This window comes from Pantherophis guttatus, chromosome 2, assembly GCF_059756535.1.
Source record: "Pantherophis guttatus breed Tessera chromosome 2, ASM5975653v1, whole genome shotgun sequence".
Taxonomy (NCBI): Eukaryota; Metazoa; Chordata; class Lepidosauria; order Squamata; family Colubridae; genus Pantherophis; species Pantherophis guttatus.
The window spans coordinates 70,396,753-70,419,325 of NC_142064.1; the positions used below are offsets into that span (position 1 = coordinate 70,396,753).

The 22,573-nt window shown below is 36.1% G+C and overlaps 1 protein-coding gene across 2 annotated transcripts in view; it reads left to right on the forward strand.

The window, feature by feature from the left end:
• Positions 1-22,573, forward strand: part of KANK1 (KN motif and ankyrin repeat domains 1) — a 125,950-nt gene that overhangs the window by 30,999 nt on the left and 72,378 nt on the right. The window lies entirely within an intron of this gene.

The following is a 22,573-nucleotide window of genomic DNA, read 5'->3' on the forward strand; positions in this document are numbered from 1 at the left end:
TTGTGACTTTCAGGATGGGTCGTAAGTAGCTTTTTGAAGCTTGTTGTAAGACGAGTCTTAAATTTAGGACTACCTGTAACATTTGGATTGAGTCATGAAGGATAGGTTTTAAAACTTTTATCCCAGGAGTTCAGTGGTGGGTTGCTCCCGGTTCAGACCGGTTCTATAGAACCGGTAGTAAAACCGGTGGGAGGCTCCGCCCACAGACCCCGATGTCATCAGGATGCTTCTGCGCATGCGTGGCCCTGTTGCGAACTGGTAGTAAAGGTAAGTAGAACCGACCCCTGCAGGAGTTGTTAATGGGCCTTCATATTCAATGTACAGCACTGAGCATTAAATGTTGTAATAAGTGTGAGTTGGTGACAAACAATAGGAGGTGGTTTCATTTTCATGCCCTGCTTGTAAGCTGCTTAGAAACGGAATTCTGCGTTTCATGGACCTTTTGTCTTTTCCAGCAAGGCCACATGTTATATTCCTCAGGAGAAGCTCAAAGTGCTTCAAGATTGGCATTTCAGTCTTATGAAGCTATACTTGAGAGAATGTTTTGCCTTAGGCAACAAAATAAGCTACAGGCTTGCATGCAGGTTTGAACATGGATTTTTCATATTTAAATCTATAGTTAGGCACTCCAGCTCAAGTCTGAGAGTTTCAAAAGAAAGTTTGTATGTGTTTTCTATAAGGGTGAAGGAATAGTCAACAAAAAATAATTTTAACGTGTTTGCCTAAAATACAAAGTGATTTTGCTTTTTGTTCCCAATAGTTTCTCTTGATAGATTGCACATTCTAAAGTATCTAAAACTTCCCTCACATTACTTTATAAAGAATAATAAATGTGTCCTTATGATTTAGGACTTCGGGTACAGGTTATAATCTTGCAAGCATTGACTGCTGAACCAAATGTGCAGGGCTTCTTAGTTTAAAACCTTTTTCTTAAGATAATACCAAGAAAAAGTCAGCAGTGCAAAAAGCCAAGCATGCAATTAATGATTTAAATCATATAATATGAAACAGATTTGGTATTAATCAAAGCTGGAGTGGGGGAAAAGTAGGAAGAGTCCTATCAGCCTGACTTGTAACTTCTTCCAATCTTTTTCATTCTCAGGTGAACGTTTTTAAGATGTCTGTGATAAAGCATGAAACAAAGTGAAAAAATGTTATAAATAAATGTATTGCAAGGGTTAATAATCTGATTTTCTTCAAATGAATTCCTTTGTCATTATTCACAATGGGAGATAGAAGCTCAGGTCTAAACAAATGTGGGATTCTAAAGTTTGCCTATTTCTGCCACAATGTGGATATTTCTATTTAATTTTTAAAATTGTTTTAGAGTTTGAAGCAATATAGCAAAACAGCAGTAAGATAATATACTTTGAAGCACAGTTTAATTGTGTAGAAAATAGGGATCTCCAATGAATTGAACTGCAGATTAATAAATGGAATACAAAATATATAGACAGTTCAGATTATTATGATTCCTGTTTAGGATATAGTCGTGAGCCACAACATATTCTTACATTATTTGTTAATAGAGTTTTTCAGTAGAATAAAATTCCTTAAATGAGCATATACTTGATGGTAATGTTTTAGTTTCCACTTTTTATTTCTTACATTTAACTCTTTTACTCAGGTCACTTATTCAAAAGTAGACATGCACACCATTAATTTGTATAATATGTCTGTGCACAGTAGAAATATTTATCTGGAAAGTGACTTTCAAGAGAGTAGGAATATCTGTCTGGAAACTGGCTTTTGATTGCAAAGTAACATTTTATTCAATACATTTTCTTTCCCTGTATATACAAGAGCTCTAGGTGGTTTACTGATATTAAAATGAGCAATAGAATCATACAGGAAACAGATGAAAAAGTCAGTTAAAATTCATAATATAAAATGATGAAGTTATTCAGGATACCAGATATTTTGTTACAAAAATGTATAGAAAGAGTATTATTGTGGTTGAAGTCTATGCTTCAATAAAGGAGGCAAAAGTTGGAAAAGTCTGTGGTAACTTAAAGTAATTTGTTAATACATGACCAAAAGAAAGATGCCGAATTAATTACAGAGTGGAATTTTAAAGCTGAGAGTAAAATAGTATCCAGAATGATGGAGAAATTTGGCCCGGTGCACAGACTAAGAGTTTTGACTACAATTTTTCAATGACATAAAAGATGACCCGACACATTGAGAACACCAAAATTACATTGACTACATATTTTGCAAGTAAAGATACAAAAGCTCTGTTCCATTTTAGTAAGAAAGCTCTAGCATTGACTGTAGTTTGGATCGCAAACCTACTGTACAACTTAAACACCAATACAAAATTTAAAATACAGGAAAAAATTATCTTGAAACAATAATGAGAAGCTGTCTCCTGATGTTATATTTTATTATTTATTTATTTATTTATTTATTAATAAGATTTATATGGTGCCCTATCTTCAGCCGGTCTCAGGGCGACTCACAACAGTTAAGAAACATCTAAGTTAAAAAATTAAATCCAAATCTCATAATTTAACAGTTAAAAGTACAATTAAGACTAACAAGTTAAAATTAAATTAGAATTTTAATTGCATTGGTGTTTTATTTATCTGGAAATAAAATGAAATAACAACTTAAAGACAATAAAATAATGAGACCAACAAGGTAGGTCTTCAGTAGTATTACATATGATTATGCAGTGGAGGTAAGTAATAGATTTAATTATATTTGATGGATAGGTTACCTAAAGATTTCTGGGCTGTAAATTACAATTTAAAAATGAAGCAAGCAAAAATATCTTAAAATTTAAAAAGCAAAAAAACCTTGAAATCGGGTGAAATGCTCCCGGTTCGAACCGGATCACCTGATCCCGTAGCGATGGCGGGTGGAGGTTTGGAGAACCGGTAGCAAAAATCCGTGCCCCCCCCCATGCCCAGCTGAGCCATGCGATCATCGGAGGCTTTTTTTTTTTTTACTTTTAAAAGCATTTTTTCTTCGGCCGAAAAAATGCTTTTAAAAGTAAAAAAAAGCCTCTGATGATCGCGTCAGAGCCTTTTTAAAGCATTTTTTTTACAAAAATGCTTTTTAAAAAAAGCAAAAAAATTGCTTTTAAAAGAAAACAAAAGCCTCTGACGATCAGGCAACTCAGCTGGGATCGTCAGAGCCTTTTAAAAGCATTTTTTTTACAACCTCTTCAGCTGAAGAGGTTGTAGAAAAAATGCTTTTAAAAGTTAAAAAAAAGTTGACCATGCCCACCAGTCACATTACTCCCACCACCAAGCCACGCCCACAGAACTGGTAGTAACAAATTTTACATTTCACCACTGCCTGAAATGTCTGTTGGTATACTGAAAATAGATGAAGGAAAGCAGAAATGAAAAGGCAACATGGAGGATGATTTTGCTGAACCAAATGCTGAGTCCTAGAGAAGACTCTTCTTAGAGACAAGGAGAAGGATCTTAAGATCTTAACAAGCTGGGTAAAGAGGTTGTGGACACAAATGGCATGGAAAAAACTTAATAATTGACTTGTTGCTATTCTAAATTTGCTATGGATTAACATTTTGGCTTTTTAAGTTCTGTAAAACAATTCCTTTTGTATTTGTTTCTATTTGGCCAAGTCATTTAAATAACAAAATAGCCAAATATTGGCTACTTAATGATTTTTTTCATGTCATTTGTGTCCACAACTTCTTTACACAGCTTGTTAAGATGTTTTTAGTTAATAGCTGAAAAATTGGAATACAGGTAGTCCTCGACTTACAACAGTTCTTTCAGTGATCGAAGATACAACAACACTGAAAAAAGTGATTTATGACAATTTTTCACACTTCCAATTATTGCAGCATTCCCATGGTCACATGATCAAAATTTGGACACTTGGAAACTGACTCATATTTATGATGGTTGCAGTGTCTCGGTGTCATGGGATCACCTTCTGACAAGCAAAGTCAGTGGGGGAGCCAGCTTCATTTAACAGCTTAGTAAGAAAAGGTTGTTAAATAGAGCAAAACTCACTTAACAACCATCTCGCTTTGCAAAGCAAATTTTGAGCTCAATTGTGATCAAAGGTTGAGGACTACCTGTATAAGCACCTCTTGTAGTTTTCAAGATAAATCTTCTTAGTGTTAAGAGAGAATGTCACCTGCAAATAGCTATAATTTGTCTTCCGTATGGTGTTGGAAATATATATAAGTGTGGCAAGAAAGGTTGTAAAATGCGGAAAAATTCACTTAACAAATGTCTCACTTAGCAACAGAAATTTTGGGCTCAATTATGATGGTAAGTCAACGACTACCTATACTGTTGTCTAAATCAATTGATTTTTCCTACAGTATGTAGGGTAACTACAGTTATGTTTTAATGTTGCGCTAAGCTAAGGTTTATAACATTTTTGGGCTGTTGGGCATGTCTGAAAATTGGAAAATATACTGTGTATGATCAAAATGGCTGCTAGAAAAGATTGGCCATGCAGAAAATGGCTGCCGTTGTGATGTAACATATTACACGCACTATGATTTAGTCAGCGAGTAGGACATCTTAGAAAAATATTGTGCAGCAATCACAAATTTTTCAGCGTTGTGTCCTGCTTTCATTTGAGAAATTGTGATTTATGACAGTACTTGGTAAAATATTTTAGATTTAGATGTCTATAAATTTAGCAAGTTAAGGATTTTTGCATCTGAACAGTATTATATTTTTGTGATGCCTATGCAAGATTTGTTTGTCCTTCAAATAATAGCTCTACTAACTGGATTCACTTTCTTCATTTTAATAACTGCAGTCTTGTACCTGGGAAATTTAGGACTATATTCTGTATACTCTGAACATATTAAGATTTTACTCTGGCAAATGAAGGAATTTATTACATTAAAAAATAATTACTTGGCACAGTAGAGTTACATACATTATAACTTTACAGGTAGTCTTTAACCTATAACATTTTTAGTGATGTTCAAAGTTTACAACTGTGCTTTAAAAAAATGACTTACGACTGGCCCTTGCACTTATAACCATTGTGCACTTGACCTCTGGCATGTATTTATCACAGTTGTATCATCCTGGGGTCATGTGGTCATGACCTTTCCAGCCAGCTTCTGACCAGCAAAGTCAACAGGGGGAAGCTGTTTTTGGTTAATGACTGTGTGATTAATTTAACAACTTCAGTGATTTCCTTAATAACCGTGGCAAAAAAAAAGGTGATAAAATCTAGTGTGATTGACTTAACTTAGCAAAATAAATTCTGGTCCCAATTGTGGTCATAGGTCGAGGACTAACTGTACATTTGTTTTTAACATAGAACTACTACTTTATTTTACAATGTAACCTTATATATTGTCTCTAAAATCAGTTGCCAGTATTACTAACATTTGTATTTATGCTGACTTGAAACTTGATGTATAACTTGCAATTCCAAAAAACATTTCTGATCAGAATTATGATTCCTGAGTTAATTTGCATATGTTTGTTTTTGGAATAATAGTTTGTTCACTGGAAATTACTTTAGATATATCAATTAAGAAGCCTATCCTTTGAGTCATCAGTTAGATGAATATACATGTGTTTGCCTATTTTGTTGCATATGGATAGGTATTTGAGTCTTTATGCAGGCTATTACACCCACTAAAGCTAATTAGTGAATATTTCCTAAGGTGATTCTATGTATACTTTAATTTTCTTGCCATAATTTATTATAGCATCCACCCCAAAATGTCTGTTGGGTGAAGAGTCATTTGGCCATAAAATCCATGGAGTCATAAACTGTTCCATACAAGTACAAAATTGCAGTGTTTATTTTTAAAGTAAGCTGTGAAATTGCACGAACTCTTCTGTTCTTGGATTTTAAGACTACAATATTATATTTCAAGTTTCATTGAAAACTACAGATTTTGCTTTCAAGTTAATTGATTTTGTGTTGATGTGCAGGGCTAGCATTATGTACTTGTACAGATCTATGATTGGAACATGAATTAATTGTTCTAAGGGGAAAATCAGAATGGACACCAAAAAGTTTTTAAGTCCCATTCTGTTTGCCTATACACTTGTTTTCTCATTTTGGCTACTGTGCTTGGCTGCCGGGCATAAAAAAACCAAACATTCTTGGCTGATGTTTTTAAATCTGTCCTCTGTGGGGTTTTTTTCTTTCTTTCTTTCAAGATTTGATTTAATATTTAACAGTACAAAAGGCTGTGGTATTTTTCCTTGTTCTCCAGTAAAAAAGGGTAGAACAGCTTTCCAAATGCAATGGGCTGCATCTTCCAGAATTTTCCTGCAAAAATAGCACACTGAGAAGCCAGAGTTAGAATAGAAACTGGCTTTTTCGTAAGATCCCCAATGTTCTCTTCATTTGGTTTATAACTATTGAGTAATACCTTTTTTCCCTGTTACAATGCTATATTCATATAGTCATTCCAATAAAAGGTAATGAATCTTTTCCCTAACCCCTTGTTTTGTAAAGTGCATGCACAGAATTCCTGCTTCATAATTAAGGTCTTGTTCAATATTTTTCAAAATGTGTATGGTATGTCTCATTTTGGGGGTGGGTGGGGGGACCAGATGCAGAAATTCTCCTCAGGCTGAGCTTTGTCTTGCTATATATCCTTACAGCATCGGACATAGATATATGTCTGTATTCCATTATGGATTAAATTGTATATGAGGAATATAAACATCCATTGCATTTTAAAAAGTTTCTGAGAGTGATAATGTGTGCTTTGTGCAGAGCTGGTATATATTGTGTGATTGTGTTGCTTATTTAAAGCATTATATCCACAAGAGGGCATAAGTGGAACATATATTTCTAGCTGAGAGCTTAATGTACGGGAGTTATTTTAAAATTCGATACATGTTTGATATTAAGCTGTCAACATGCTATAAGCAGCATATGGTAGAATCCTATACATACCTGGTCCTCATTTCCAAGGATTTCCTCCTGAGACAATTCCCTTACAGTTAACAGTATTTACAAATTAATTATTTAATTTATTTTAAAGCATATGTGTGTATGCCTTTAAAATTCAATTGAAACAAAAAGCTTTATCATAATAGTAATTTAAATACTATTATAGATTAATTAAAATTAAATAAAGTAGCAGTAACTATTAAAAATTACAAACAACTTCTAACATTTAGTCGTGCAGTAGAAATCACCCAAAATAAATTGAGATTTTAAGTGTAGTTTGCAAAATTAGGTCATGAACTCTTGAGAGAGAATATTGGCATCTTAGACTAAACAGTGACATTCTTTACCTAAACTGAAATTATTGAGTGTGAAATCCTGGTTTGTCCGTAGAAAATAATGTTCTGAATTGGATTAACATAGTTTTTCCAAACAATTTTTTTTCTGAAATTCTTTTACACAGTCTTTTCTTATGATGTTCATCCACTGGAGGAACGTTTTACAAAGTGGTATATAGCTCTGTTGTTTGCAGCATTGCGGCCGCTTCTTCTCTCCAAGGAGTTTCTCTGAATGCTGAATCCCCCAGAGATATTTTCACCTTAAAATTTTGAGCAGGGATTAGGAGGCCCTATATGTGTAGAACCCTAATACAGGTAGTTTTCGACTTACAACAGTTCATTTAGTGATCATTCAGAGCTACAACAACACTGAAAAAAGTGACATGACCATTTTTCACACTTATGACCGTTGCAGCATCCTATGGTCACATGTTTTACGTTTGGATGCTTGACAACTAGTTCGTATTTATGTCAGTTGCAGTGTCCCAGGGTCATGTGTTCACATGTGACCTTGTGATAAAGAAAGTAAATGTGCAAGTCAGATTCACTTAACAACAATGTTACTAATTTAACAACTGCAGTGATTCACTTAACAAATTTGGCAAGAAAAGTCATAAAATGGGGTGAAACTCATATTTCTCATTTAGCAACATAAATTCTGTGCTCAATTGTGATTGTAAGTCAAGGACTATTGTTTACAGAACCCGTTGCAGTAATCCATGAAGATGAATTGCCTTAATTAAGACCTGATTACTTTAAAATGCATTTTTTACTTTTATGATTTCCAATTTTAATATGTGATTCCCTGTATAGTGTAATGCTAATTCTCTGCAGTTTTTTTAAAAATGGGGGATTCCATATGTTTTTAATTACAAGGAGATTTAGATGAACATTTTAAATCTAGTAAACTTAAATCAGAATTATAATAAAACCAGGGAACGAAGTGGCAAAGATAGAGAAACTTGTTAGGTTTAAACTGCTAAACTCCAGCAGATCTTTGTTTAGGCCAGGGCTAAATCATTAGATACAGATTTTCCACTCCTAACATGCAGTCACTAATTATTACAATTGTCCAGCTAAGATGGGACTTTTGGAGCCATAGATTTTTTTGGAAAAACTAGCATCTTACCAAATATCTACAAAAACAATTACTTTATAACACAATGCCTTAGAAACAGAAAGTCAGTCTCCTCTATGACTTGGCAAAGATCAGTATCCGGAGAAAACGGTCAATCATTTTTGCCATGTTGAAAAGGAATATTAACACAAAGGAATTCTTGTGTGTAAATGAGTACATTGTGATACTGTTCTTAAGAAAGTATCATATAGCAATTAGTTAGATTTTCCTTGGAACTATAATAGCAAACAATGGTGAATCTTATTTATATAATTAAAATATATTTTGTATAAAACCATAACACACCCTTAATTCAATTTTTGTGTGTTCTGTTCAGTAGATAATTCCTATTCCCCCCACCATCCATATTGAGGATCTCTATTAATTGCTTGTACAGCTAGTCCTCAACATATGACCGTTCATTTACTGAGTGTTCAAAAGTACAATGGCGTTGAAAAAAGTTACTTGCACTGAAGACCGTCACAGCACCCCCCACAATCACATGATTGCAATTTGGGTGCTTGTCAACTGGCATGTATTTATAATGGTTGTAGCATTGTGAGTCACATGATTGCCATTTGTGACACTCCTGCATGGTTTCCAACAACCAAAGTCATCAGAGAAAGCCGGATTTGCTTACCGATTGCAGCAAAAAAGGTCATAAAATTGGGTGTAGTCATATGATGACTCATTTAACAACTGCATTGCTTAGTGATGGAAGATCTGGTCCTAATTTCGTCATAAATTGAGTACTATTTGTATTAGAGATGCCTTTCGGCATGCAGAAGGAAAGTGTTCTTTACTCATGAAAGAACTTTTTATCCCTTAAATGTTGGAGCGTTTCATAAGAGAAAAACAAATCAATCAAAAGTTAATCTCCTGGCATAAGAGCTTGTAAAAGCATGATATGTGTTGTTAGAATGTAGTTATTATCACTCAATATAATCTTACACAAAATTAGCAGAAATTAGTATTTACAATTCTACTAATTATCCTTTGATCCAATTTACTGATGATCTGTTTTATCTTTGCAATATGCTAACAAAATACCAAATTATCGACTAAAATAGCTTCTGGATTAACTCCATCCTTGACTTTTAGCAAAAGTAAAACCACCCTCCTGTTCTAGGAGCTTCCCAGGATTGGATATAAATTTTAAAGCCCCCAAGGACACCACTGAGAACTCCTTTCTGCTTATCTTTGCTGACCTTTATTGACACTATGAAGAAATTGTTTCTAAAGTTTGTGGGAGTGATGTCAGTTTTGCAGTTGAAGACAGCATTCTTACAGTTTCCATGTACTGTAACAAATACCGTTTTATTGTTGTCTATTCTTTATCTGTTCTTTTGAGGATACTAATAATATTGGGATTACATTGCGCTTGAAAGTTTTGATGGAGTGTGGAGAAAAGTTTTACTATTTTATGAACACCACCTCAGAATCAGAATAGAAATAAATATATAATATACATATTCTATCTCTGTCACTGCAACTTCATGCCTGTTAACTTTTTATATCTACTAGCTAAAAGCATGAAGTACAAAATAAGGTATATAATTTTAAAGGTAAATAGGTATATAAAAATATAATCAAATATCACATGAGACTATGGTAAAGAAGAATTCTTTTAATTCTTTGACAGAAGAATTCTTTGAAAGATTTCATGTTCTTTTGTGTCATCTTCACTGGTCATGGTAATGAATTGACCAACTGGATTATGCAAATCAGTTAGTGCAATCATTATATGTGAATTTATGCTTATTACTGTTTGTCCAGATTACATCTGATTGTTGATAGATCACAATCAGAACCTAAGCAGAGTCAGGCCTCCATTTAATGGGAGAGAGCCAGTAATAATAAATATGGTCATTTACATTTAAAATTATATGTGCACTGATAAGCAAAACATATTTTTCCTACTATAAAAAATTACACTAGACCTTGTTTGTACACCTGGAACTATCAAAATATGATTTTCTTTCTAAATTACAATTGACACAATTGAATGTTTGAGGCAAATGTCTCAAAAAGAGACACAGTTAGCTGTGCAACTTTTTTTCTCTGCATTTTTTAAAATAACTGTCTACACCTGATCATATTTATTTTATCTTAGAACTATCTCGGTTAGAGCTATTTGGTATTCCAATTAATCATAATTACTGATGCAATACCTGTTTAGTAGCTGGAGCTTCCCATGTGGGTGAGGCTGCATAGTTTTGCTTTTGGTGTACTTGCATTGGAAGAATTACATTCTGTTCCCAGACACACCTTTTGGGTTTTAATTGGTGCTTGTAAAAGGGCATTTTTGTTGTTTTTTTAAGATAAAAATATTGTTCTTTTGTTTTTCCTCACCTACCTATTTATAGTTTTTGCTACTTAGTGGAAAAAGTAAAAAAATAGTAGGAAATGAGAAAGAAAGAAAGAAAACAAATATGACATGTTTGTTTAAATGTTGTGAATAGTTCAGCCTTGTAGTTATTCTTTATTTTTCTTTTAAAAAATGTTCACTAGATGGCAGTAGGGGTACTGAAAGGCATCTTAAATATATGAACAGAAAATTGACTCATCTTCCAAAAAATATTGTAAGTAGATCTCCTAAAACACTGGACTGTTCTGAAGTGGGACTGGTTGTCTCCAGCCCTTTTTCTTAAATAATAGTTTTAAAAAGCACATAGAGGGCATATTTAGAGAAAGCCAATATACAGGTAGTCCTCGACTTACAACAGTTCATTTGGTGACAGTTCACAGTTAACGCTACTGAAAAAGGGATTTAACAACAATTTTTCACACTTATGATCTTTGCAGGTCATGTGATTTACATTCGGATGATTGACAACTAACTTACATTTATGATTGCAGTGTCCTGGAATTGTGTGATCTTCTGACAAACAAAGTCAATGGGGAAAGCAGATTCACTTAATAACCATGTTACTAATTTAAGAGCTGCAGTGATTCACTTAACAAATGAGGTGAGAAAAGTTGTAAAATGGAGCAAACTCACTTAACAAATTTCTCACTTAACAATATAAATTTTGGGCTCAATTGTGGTTGTAAGTTGAGGACTACCTGTATTTAAAAGTCTGATTTGGACCCCAAACTGATAAAACATTCTGTGTCTTTTCTGTTGGTAAAAAAAATGCTAGCTCCAACCCCTTTTCTCGCTTGCATTAAAATTAGATTAGATTGGGAATTAGATCAATTTAGAATTACTCTTTTTCATTGAGGTGAGATGGGAAGGAGATTCCCGCCTCTCTATTTATCTCATAGAAAATAGTTTGGAGAACTGCCACATTCCTACTTTTAAGGTTTTGTTTTCACATTTGTTCATTCTGGAATCAAGAAGCTCAGAATAGGCATATATTTCTTCCTTTAAGTTTTTCATGGGTTATTTTATAAACTGCCTTACATTTTTAATTTTTATAATGTTTGTTATTGTTCTTATTCAATTTGAATTCTGTTCGCCACCCGGAGTCACTCGTTGAGATGGGCAGACATACAAATTCAATGAATAGATGCTTGATCAAAACTGATAAGTACACGATGCTTCATTAAAAACTCCTATGTTGAGTGAACATAGTTCAGCAGTCTTTACAAAGTCCTACCAGAATATCTTCGAAGCGGATGCAATTTCTCCGGAAATCGGGAAAAGAAATGAGGAACTTTAATAAGAGTTATAGTTATAGTTATGAACTCTTCCAACTAGTTTAACATGGAGAAGGAGGAATGTGTGTTTATATTTAGGGTTCCATTTTAGTTCAGTAGTTTTTAACAGTTTATAATTTTGAATGTGGTTTTTTTGCATAGCTTGCAGTTTTATTGTCCTGGGACAGACAATTTCTCTGATCTTAACTTTGTTTTGAAGTATAGGTAGTCCTTGATTTAGGATCATTCATTTAACAACCATTTGAAGTTGCTGAGAAAAGGAATCATGAGAGCACCCAATTTTGCAATCTTTTTGCTGTGGTTGTTCAGTGAATTACCAGCAGGATTGTAATCAGGTGCTTGACAACTGGCTCACACTTATGAAAATTGCAGTGTCCTGTAGTCATGTGATTGCCATTTCTGACCTTCCCAGCCAGCTTTTGACAAGCAAAATCAATGGGGAAGCGAACAAGAGATAAGTCATGATCATGTATTATCTCACTTAATGACTGCTGGTAATTCGCTTAACAACCATAGCAAAAAAGTTGCAAAATTGGATGCTCTCCTGTGATGTCCTACGTAACGAGCACATTACTTAATGATGAATTTTCTGGTCCTATTGCGGTTGTAAATCAAGGACTATCTGTAGGCAGATGGTCTTATCTCCATAATTAGTTCCCTTTCTATCTACCTCAATCTCAGGTAGAGATTGTATATGAGGTCTTAGAAGTATAGTGCACTTTTGGATGTTGAATTAAGTCCTTATCCTGATTGCAAAACCTTCAGGCAACTGAGTTATAGTTTGGTTTTTCTTTATTGCAGACTGGAGACAGTGACAAGAGAAGTGAGACTTTTTACATACAGTAAATCATGGCCTGAAAAGATATGTCCTAAAAAATAGGTGTTGACATTTCTTCCATCACTCAAAGGTGTTGCTTAAAAGCTTTAGCTTTATTTAAACACGCAAAAAAGCTTTAATTTGAACCAACATTCCTGATGAATCATTAGTTCTCATAATCAGCAGTGTGGACATAATGAGGCTGCTTTCATCATTATGACAAAAACAGCATCATTGCCTTTTCGAAATACATTATGTCACATAATGCTCATAGAAAATGGGAGGGACTTATATTGCAATACTGCTTTTGTCAGTCTGATTTCCCTTGTCCCCTCTTCTCAGATACTGCTGCTGATAGTTGCCCATCAGTCAATAATTTAAAAAAGAGAAGACATAATTAATAGCTTTGGCAGTAGTAAATGTTAAAGTCCTTAAACATCTAATTCTTAACTGTGGAAGATTGACTGTTACCCAAATCCCTTCTTAATCTTTTTTTAAAGTTGACCTTTCAAAATTAGCATAGAGGAAAAATAAGCTCCTGACATTTTTGCCATTTGGCTTTACAGGTGCAACCTGATTTTTTCCTGCATGCTACTGCATGTTCACCTGAAAAAATTGAGACTGCCAAGAAGGCCTCTTTCAAAATAGCTTGTCATTCAACCAAGATTTAAAAAACACATTCCAAACTAAAGAAACTTAAAAGATAACTTTTTAAAATTTGTATGTAATTAGTTACAGTATTATGGAGCTTTCCAAAAGGGGAAGTGGACTATTAAGAAATAAGCTTGTATAAGGCAAATCTTTTAAAATAAAATGGCTTGGATTAGAAATAATTTTACCATTTTAATGCATGTGTTTGTGTATATTTGAACAAAAAGAGGAGCATGATTCCATTGCTTATGATAATGCCTTCACTTCTGCTTACTTCCCTTGTTCAGATCTGTTGTATTCAGTGGAATAGAATTAATTTGAAATGACTCCAAACATAGAAGCTACATGCATAAATAGTTAGATTGGAGCTGTTGCAGTAATTTTTTACCTATAATCAGAATTTGGATCTCAATTAAAGCCATCACTAAGGTCAAATATATATCTTACCTTTGGAAAATAAAAAGAACCTGGAACAGAACAATCTACAAACAAGTTGTAGATCTTTAGGCTTCATATTCTTGCAATTCCGATACTGCTCATCTCAGTGACTCTAAGATTGGTTCTTAGATAAGAAGATGCTATCAATTTCTTTACTGACTTAAAAAGAATCCCTTTCCCCATCTGTTTCTCTCTGTCTCTCTGTCTCTCTGTCTCTCTCTCCCCCCCTCTTTCTCCCTATCTCTCTCTATAATTTTATTAGCATTTACAAATACAAAGATAATAGGCTACCACAAGCTAAAAAATATATAAAAAGAAAAAGAGAAATTCAAAGAGATAGAAAGAAGAAAATATAAGGAAAAAAGACACCCATTTTATCCATCTTGTTGGAATAAAAGATTAATTGGGAATAAAAAGGAATGCATAGGAATGATGGGAAGTAAAATTGCTTTTTTGAAAACAGCAGGTGACACCATCTCTGGTTTCCCATTGGCTGACCTCAACATTGCATGGATTTGTCTACATAAATCACCCACAGTTAAGCTGATTTTAAAAGCAATTCTAGAACTTCACTCACTGCAAATCAATTAACATTCTGGAATTTATTTGGTGAAGAGTCTTATTCTTTAGCTTGATATTGTAGCCAAATGCATTTAGACATATTTGGTACAGCGCAGAAGAAAGTATGACTGCCATATTTGGAAATACAGTACTTCAAATAACAAGATATGGGGGGATGAGGAGACTTAACTCTATAAACAGCTGAATTTTATGGGGGTCCTCAGTTGCTGAAAAAGAAAAATAATTTCCTCAGCCTACTACTTATCAACTGGCAGGTGTTGGGTGTTAGCATTTTCAGTGTTAAGCCAGAGGAAACTGGAATGTTCCTACATCCGGAATTTGATTGGTATTAAAAGTAGTTTCTGAAAGAGATTCCTGTTGCATTAGTATTTGACATTAACATTTTCATGTTTCCCTGCTGCTTTGGGGGAGAATTTTATTTGTATTTCTTTATACAAAACGAGTTACATGGGTATTTTGGTGTTAGATACAATTTCATTTCAGGAGAATACTTTTGATGCCTACTGAGCTGTTAATTTCTTCCAGGTTATTTGCAATGGTTAGTACACTGCAAAAGAAATATGAGTATGTGCACATAGTTTATCACTCAATCAGAAGCAGGGTCAGAGAAAGGGATGTCTATGTTGAACAATACACAGCTGCCTTTTGCAATTGACTGATGGTGATTTTATCAATGCCGTTGCTGTTCAAGTGATGCTCCAAATGTCTTGCGATTGCATGCAAAGTGTTTATTACTGTTGGTGCTATCTTTGCTTTCTTCTGCCATGTTCATTCTACATCTATTTGCAGGTTTTTGTATTTTGTAATTTTCTCCAGTTACTATTGTTCATTGCACAGCCAGCCAGGTGTTTAGGTTGAATTTGGCATTGTTCGCCACCTATTGAGTCAGATGTTTATTATTTATTTGAATGTATTGCTGCCCAACTGGGCAAGTGTTTACCATGATCCCATGAGCAATAAAAATGTGGTGAACCCCACTCTAATAGCACCCTCTACCCAGTTTTTCAGTTTTGACTGGGAAGTTTTAAAAGAGGTTTATTATCACATTTTCTTCAATAAAAAAGTCTTTTAAAAAGCTTTCTAATTCAACCCAGGCAGGATAGAGATTGAGCAAATGGACTGTTAAGGCAGATCTTAAAAGTAGCTTCATGAGTACTCCATTAGTAAAATCTCTTGAAATTCAGTTGATGGTCATGTTTATAATATTTCAGTGTCTTTGAAATTTAAAATGATACAGAATGTCATGTTATGCTTGCATAATTTTCTGAGAGAAATGTTTAAGGAAAATTAAAAGAGATATCAGTTAGATTTTTCTCTTTAAAAAAATAAGATCTTTACTACTCTCAGAAGAATAACAAAGGTTGGCCTGGTTACAAATGATTTAATGATAATCTAATCTAGACAGGGGAAAAAAACAAATCCTGTATAAAGGCAAGGAAACCCATATTCTATCCTGCAAATGTGTCTATGAAGTCAACAGGAACTGAGCTTGACTTGAAGGAGAGTTTAAATTTTAAACACTTTCAATATTTTTAAAACATTATTCTACTCTGAAAAGTCATGGAGTTTTGCATTAAATTGTGTTACTTATGATGTAGGTTGTCAGCAAATTTAATGTTATCTTTTTTTTTATCCTACACCAACAAATCTTCATTGTAATTCTAGAATGGGCTTTCAGTGGGTTGAAGTATGTGAACCATCCTCCAATTGCACCAATTCCTTGAAAGCCTCCCAGGGACAGATCAGATGAACCTCTAAAGATTTTGTTTAGATCTAAACCAGTGTTTCTCAACCTTGGAAGCTTGAAGATGGGTGGACTTCAACTCCCAGAATCCCCCAGCCAGCAACGCTGGCTGGGGGATTCTGGGAGTTGAAGTCCACCCATCATCAAGCTTCCAAGGTTGAGAAACACTGATCTAAACGATTGCTGTCATAGTAGTCTGGTTTGTAAGTCAAATGAACAGCAGAAGCCTGAGAGAATTTTTTCCCCCTTTTCTTTGAAACTGTTGTTCTTGAAAATCTTTTCCTGAAAGGTGAGGATCTTCTGGAAATAGGCAGAATAATATTTGGTGGGCTCAGAAAGAGAGTGAATTGTTGAAAAGTGACAAAAGCTTGTATCTGTTATTCTACCAGTCAGTTTAAATGATGCAGACTCCTTTTTGGAAGACTCCAAAGGCCCCAGGGGAGTCTTCTCTTAAATAAATTAACATAATTTCTGTAATAATTTGTCAATTTAGTTCATGCCTTTAATAATTTCCCCCCTGCAAGTTGGGCCTCTCACAATTGCAGTGTGAGAGAAATGTTAAATAAACAAAATGAGATTAAAAACCTATTCTGAATAGGAAATGAAAATACCTGTTCATCAGCTTGCTTTGTCCCTCTTGTCCAAATACACCAACTTCCTGGGATTGGTGTTCCATTGTTAGGTAGAGTCTTGAACTCTTTCAACTTTTGCTGGGTTAGAAGTACCTTAGGTGTGGTGACATCTGAAACCATATCCTCCTTTGGGTGGGTACTGTATTTTTGGATTTCTAGAACTGGTTTAGACTTCATCTTCAGCAAGTCATTTGACGTGTCTCTACATCTCTGGCATCCATTTAGGAACTTTGTTTTCTGTATAGCAAAGCCAGAATGTGGTTGCCAAGGTGCCTTATAGGATGCAAAAAGACTGGATACAAGTTCACAGAACTTTTTGGCTGATAACATCGTGTTCAATAGAGTATGAAAAGACATTCAAAGATTTAAAGCTAACTATCATATCCACACATACAATATATTAAGAATAAAATGAAAAAGGCCATAAGTCTACTTTCAAGCCTGCCTCTGATAGACTTCTCTGTGCCCATGTTAAATGTTCTTGGCTCATTAATCTCCATGTCCCACCTGATTTCATCTTGATTCATGTATGGATTTTAAATATAGATAGGTTTAAATGTTATAGACTGCCAAGAGTAATTTTTAATCCAGTAGAATATATACACAATAAACAAATGTTATTTTTCAGATATAATGTTCTAAAGTATAATGTAATGTGATACACTCCAGGAATATAACATGGATTTAGGAAAAAGTTAATATCTTTCCAAGCCTAAGTTTACCAGATCTAGCAACACAAATTCAGTTACTACTAGAAGGCAGTAGAAATATATAAGATTCTCTTTGGTGCTATGTAGTGGTTGCCCAAATTTTTGCAGGCCAGATCAGGTAGCCCTAGCCAACCAACCCTGAAGTTTATAGCAATAATTTCTTAAAGAACTTTAGTGCAACTAACTCTAAGAAATATGACTGGAGAGATGATGGATGTTCTTACTGGTAGCTTAACAGAGTGATTCAGTTGCCATCTGCTTTCTGCCAATTGCACACTGCTTATCACAACCCTATTTATTTAAGTTGTCAAGGCAAACCAATTATGGAATAACAAGGCAACTGTTAAATCATCACGGAGCAATCAGTTAACTTTATTCTTCCATTCACTTTCATGAAAGTTCATGTAAGAATTCTACACTGGCCCAATTGTCTAATGAAAATAAAGTATATGAAAAAAAGGCTTTAAAAGCAGAACATGAATTCAGAGAATAGTGGATAGTTTAATCTAATACTATAGTTTTTAGTTTACTGTTTCTTGATTGATTAAATGTTTAGGTGGCACCAAGTTGATTTTAGTGACCACATAGACTCTGGGATGACCTGTTCCTAGCTAAATAAAATTTAGACATTCAAGACTCCTGTATTCATTGATACTTATGTGTTAGTTTGTTATAGGTAGTTCTCGACTTACAACCATAATTGAACCCAAAATTTCGGTTGCTAAATGAGACAGTTAAGTTAAGTGAATTTTGCTCCATTTTACGATCTTTCTTGCCACCATTGTTAAGTGAATCACTGCAGTTGTTAATTTAGTAGTATGGTTGATAAGTGTATTTGGCTTCCCCATTGATCTTGCTTGTCAGTAGGCCACAAAAGATGATTTGCATGACCCTGGGACACTGCAACTGTCATAAATATGAGTCAGTTTCCAAACATCTGAATTTTGATCACATGACCATGGGGATATTGCAATGGTCATACCTGTGAAAAATGGTTGTAAGTCACTTTTTCAGTGCTGCTTTAACTTTGAACAGTTATTAAATGAACTGTTGTAAGTCGAGGATTACCTGCATAGATGGGCAAAATAGAAAAATAAAAATAAAGTGCTTTTTACTATATGTTATGCAATTTAGTTGGCGAAGCCCTGACAGCTGTTCAGGGAGGAATCACTAGGGCCGCGATGGCGAACCTATGGCACGCATGCCACAGGTGGCACACGGAGACATATTAGTGGGCACACCAGCTCAGCTCTGGGGCGCATGCGCACGCCAGCCAGCTGATTTTTGGGCCTTCTGGGCCCACCAGAAGTAGGGAAACAGTCTGTTTCCTGCCTCTGGAGGGCCTGGGGGGGTGGGGAAGGCCCGTTTTTCTTTCTTACCTGGCTCCAGATCCTTTCTATGCATCTGGGAAGGGCGAAAACAGCCTTTCCCACCCCCTGGAGACCCTACGGAGGCTGAAAGGGCCCATTTCCCGACTCCCGGTGGGACAGGAAGTGACATTTTTTCCTGTCCCCACTCCTAGAGAGGTTCTGGAAGCTGGGGACAGCAAAAAATGTCACTTCCTGCCCCACCGAGAGTTGGGGAATGGGCCCTTTCAGCCTCCATAGGGCCTCCAAGGGAGTGGGAAAGGCTGTTTTTGCCCTTCCCAGATGCATAGAGAGGATCTGGAACCAGGTAAGAAAGAAAAACGGGCCTACCAGGCCATCATGTGCCAGGAGCGGGGGTGGGTGGGGTTGCGTGCGCATGCGCACGTGCGCGTGTGACCCTCCCCTGCCCCCCTCTCCTGGCACGCGATGGCAAAAAGGTTCGCCATCACTGCACTAGGGCCTCAGCAATTATTTTGGAAATGTGATAATTGGCATGGATGTGGTTAATCCTCTTCTTTCTGCCTATATCAGTGATGGCTAACCTTTTTGTCATCACGTGCCAGGAAGGGGGGGGTCACACAAGCGCAGCCCACATCCATAATTCTATGTGCCCTGCGCATGCATGTGCAAACCCCCCCCCCCACTCCTTGCACATGATGGCCTGGTAGGCCCGTTTTTCTCTCTCACCTGGCTCCAGAGCCTCTCTAGGAGTCTGGGGAGGGTGAAAACGTCCTTTCCCACCCTCCCGGAGGTCCTCCAGAGGCCGAAAACGGTCTGTTTGTCAACTTCCGGTGGGACCAGAAGTTGGCAAACAAGCCATTTTCGGTCTCCGGGGGGGGAGGCCGTTTTCACCCTCCCCAGACTCCTAGAGAGGTCCTGGAGGCTGGGGACAGCAAAAAATGGGCCTTCCCCAACACCCCCCGAGGCCCTCCAGAGGTAGGAAACAGCCTGTTTCCCTACTTCTGGTGGGCCCAGAAGGCCTGAAAATCAGCACCAGAGCTGAGCTCACATGCCTACTGATACGGCTGCGTGTGCCACCTGAGGCATGTGTGCCATAGGTTCGCCATCACGGGCCTATATTTTAAAACAGATGCCAGCTGGAATTTGACTAAAGAAGGTGCATGGAATGAAATAGTTCAGGGATGTCCAACCTTGGCAACTTTCAGACTTGTGGACTTCAACTGGCTGAGGGATTCTGGGAGTTGAAATCCACAAGTCTTAAATTTGCCAAGGTTGGGCATCCCTGGAGTAATTTTTCTTGTCATCCTATAGGAGATTTTAAAATTTCAGGCTAGGTAGCTTAAGCTGTGGGACAAAGGTCAAATTTGTGGAAGGCAATCACCAGAGCAAAGAGGGATGGGGTGGCGCTAGTCAGATTTCCAAAGTGAAGCTGGGTGTAATGTTGATGACATGATAAAGAAACATTTCCTGGCTTCCGTTTTCTGTATCTCATGAAAATACAGTAACCAGTAGCTTCTCCCAAAATGATAGCATTGAGTAATACCTAGAGAAGATGGTTGGAAAATAGCTTGGTGCCAGTGCTCTATAAAGATCTGGAACCACTGATTATACATTCATGTATAAAAAGGTGAGATTTGATTTCTATGTGTTTGCCATAGCAAACTAGGGCCTCAGCAATTGAAAGAGAGGAAGATTTTACCCATTGGCTTTATCTCCCCTACAGCGATCCCAAGTTCAGCTAAAAATAATGAGATTTATGTGTATCCAGTTCTGCAAGTTCTCTACAGTATGTGTCCTTGGGGACTTGTTTCTGCAGCAAGTGTGTGTTTGTCAGCAGAATTGTAGATGATGGGAAAGAAAAAAATCTATTTGATGAGATCTATCTTTTCCTCTGTTTGAACAGTTCTGAGAAGATGGTGGAAGGACAGGCTATGCAGAACTGCTGACCTTACACACACTTTATTCTAGCTGGCAACTGATATTCAGGAATGAAGCCAATAAATGCTAGAGCTAGCTTGATAAACAATTTCTCAGGGAGGGGCCTTTGGCTGTTAGAAGGTTGGTATTTTTGAGGTACAATATTGGCAGATAATGTGGAAATAATTGCCATGGAGTTGCAATGTACTAAAAGCTTGAGTTCTGTCCTCTGCTGGTAATGGTGCAGCATAGATCCATTTTTCCTTATACAATTTTAAGGGAACATGATACATGATCACGTCTCTGAATTGTGAGTAAGCGTTTGAACTGCTGGTGACTATTTGCCACTCAGCTTTAACTCAGAACTAGGAAAGTGCTGTCTTTTTGATACAATATTTTGACTGACAAAGGAGAATCCAAGCCATAGAGGTGAGAAATTGGATAGCTATAACGTAGATGCTGTTTTTCAATAAAAAATAAATAAATATAATATAATTAAATATCCTGTTCTTGAAAATAAAAACTGGATTAAAATTATGGAATTGTGGAATAATGTAAAATAAAAAAATTAATTCAGAGACAGCTGAAAGTGACCACACATGATTGGAGTCATATTGATAAATAAACCTTAGAAATGCCTGTGTAGGAGATGTTATTTAGTATAAACAACTTTTCTATTCATTGTGTAGCTGCAATTACTAGAAGCCTCAATTCTAGCAACATTGTAATTGTATATTTGATTATTTATTTAGATTCACTTTTTATGCAGACTTTTCTAGGGAATAATGAATTTATGCTAACTACTACACAATTAAAATTAAGAGTTGGTAAACAAACACTATCAATTTATATGCAACATATACATGCATATTAAAACTGATCATATTTGAATATTTCAGAAAGATCCTCAAATGATCTAACTTTGAATGGTAAATATAGTTTAGAAATTTTTGCAATGAGTACCATTTGTATATTTCTGTCTTCTTGTCCATTTGAACAACGTTTCTATTGTGTGCTCCAAATAGTCCTAAAATTTCTTTAACAAACCTTATAAATCCATTGCATTTTCAAAAATGTAAAGAAGAATGACAGGTTGTATAAATAAGCAGCTGCAGAATTTTGTAGGACTGTTATTTTTAACATTGTGCTGATGCTATAGGCATAAACTACAGTTTTAGAGTTTGCTGAGGTGCCAGTTTCCTATTTTGATTATGGAATGGTAGGGCATTGTGCTAGATGGATTAGACCAGGGATGTCAAACTTGATTTCATTGAAGGCCGCATCAGGATTGTGTTTGACCTCGGGGGGTTGGGGGTGGGGGGTGGGGTGGTCGTGGTCAGGGTGGGCATGGCCAGCTCAATGTAACTCATGTCAGGGGCACCTATGGTGGTCCAAGTGCTCTGCCAGCAAAAATGGGCTCCCAAGCTCTGTTTTCGATTGTGACAGCCTCCTGCAACCCTCTGCCAGTGAAAAGGAGCTCGCGAGGGCCGCCTGCAGTCCTCCCGAGCTCTGTTTTCACTGGCAGAGGCACCGTGGACCGATCCTTTGCTGTTTCCAGGGCGGCCCTGCAGGCCAGATCTAAGCACTCCACGGGCCAGATCCAGCCCATGGGCCTTGAGTTTGACACCCTGGATTAGACTTTGCTTTCAGATAAATTGCATGCTAGGTGTAAAAATAGTAGGCTTTGAACTTGACAAAAGTAAAAATTGTAGTTTGTTTAAATGATGCTCTTTTGAGAAGCTACAACTTCAGTTTTTGCA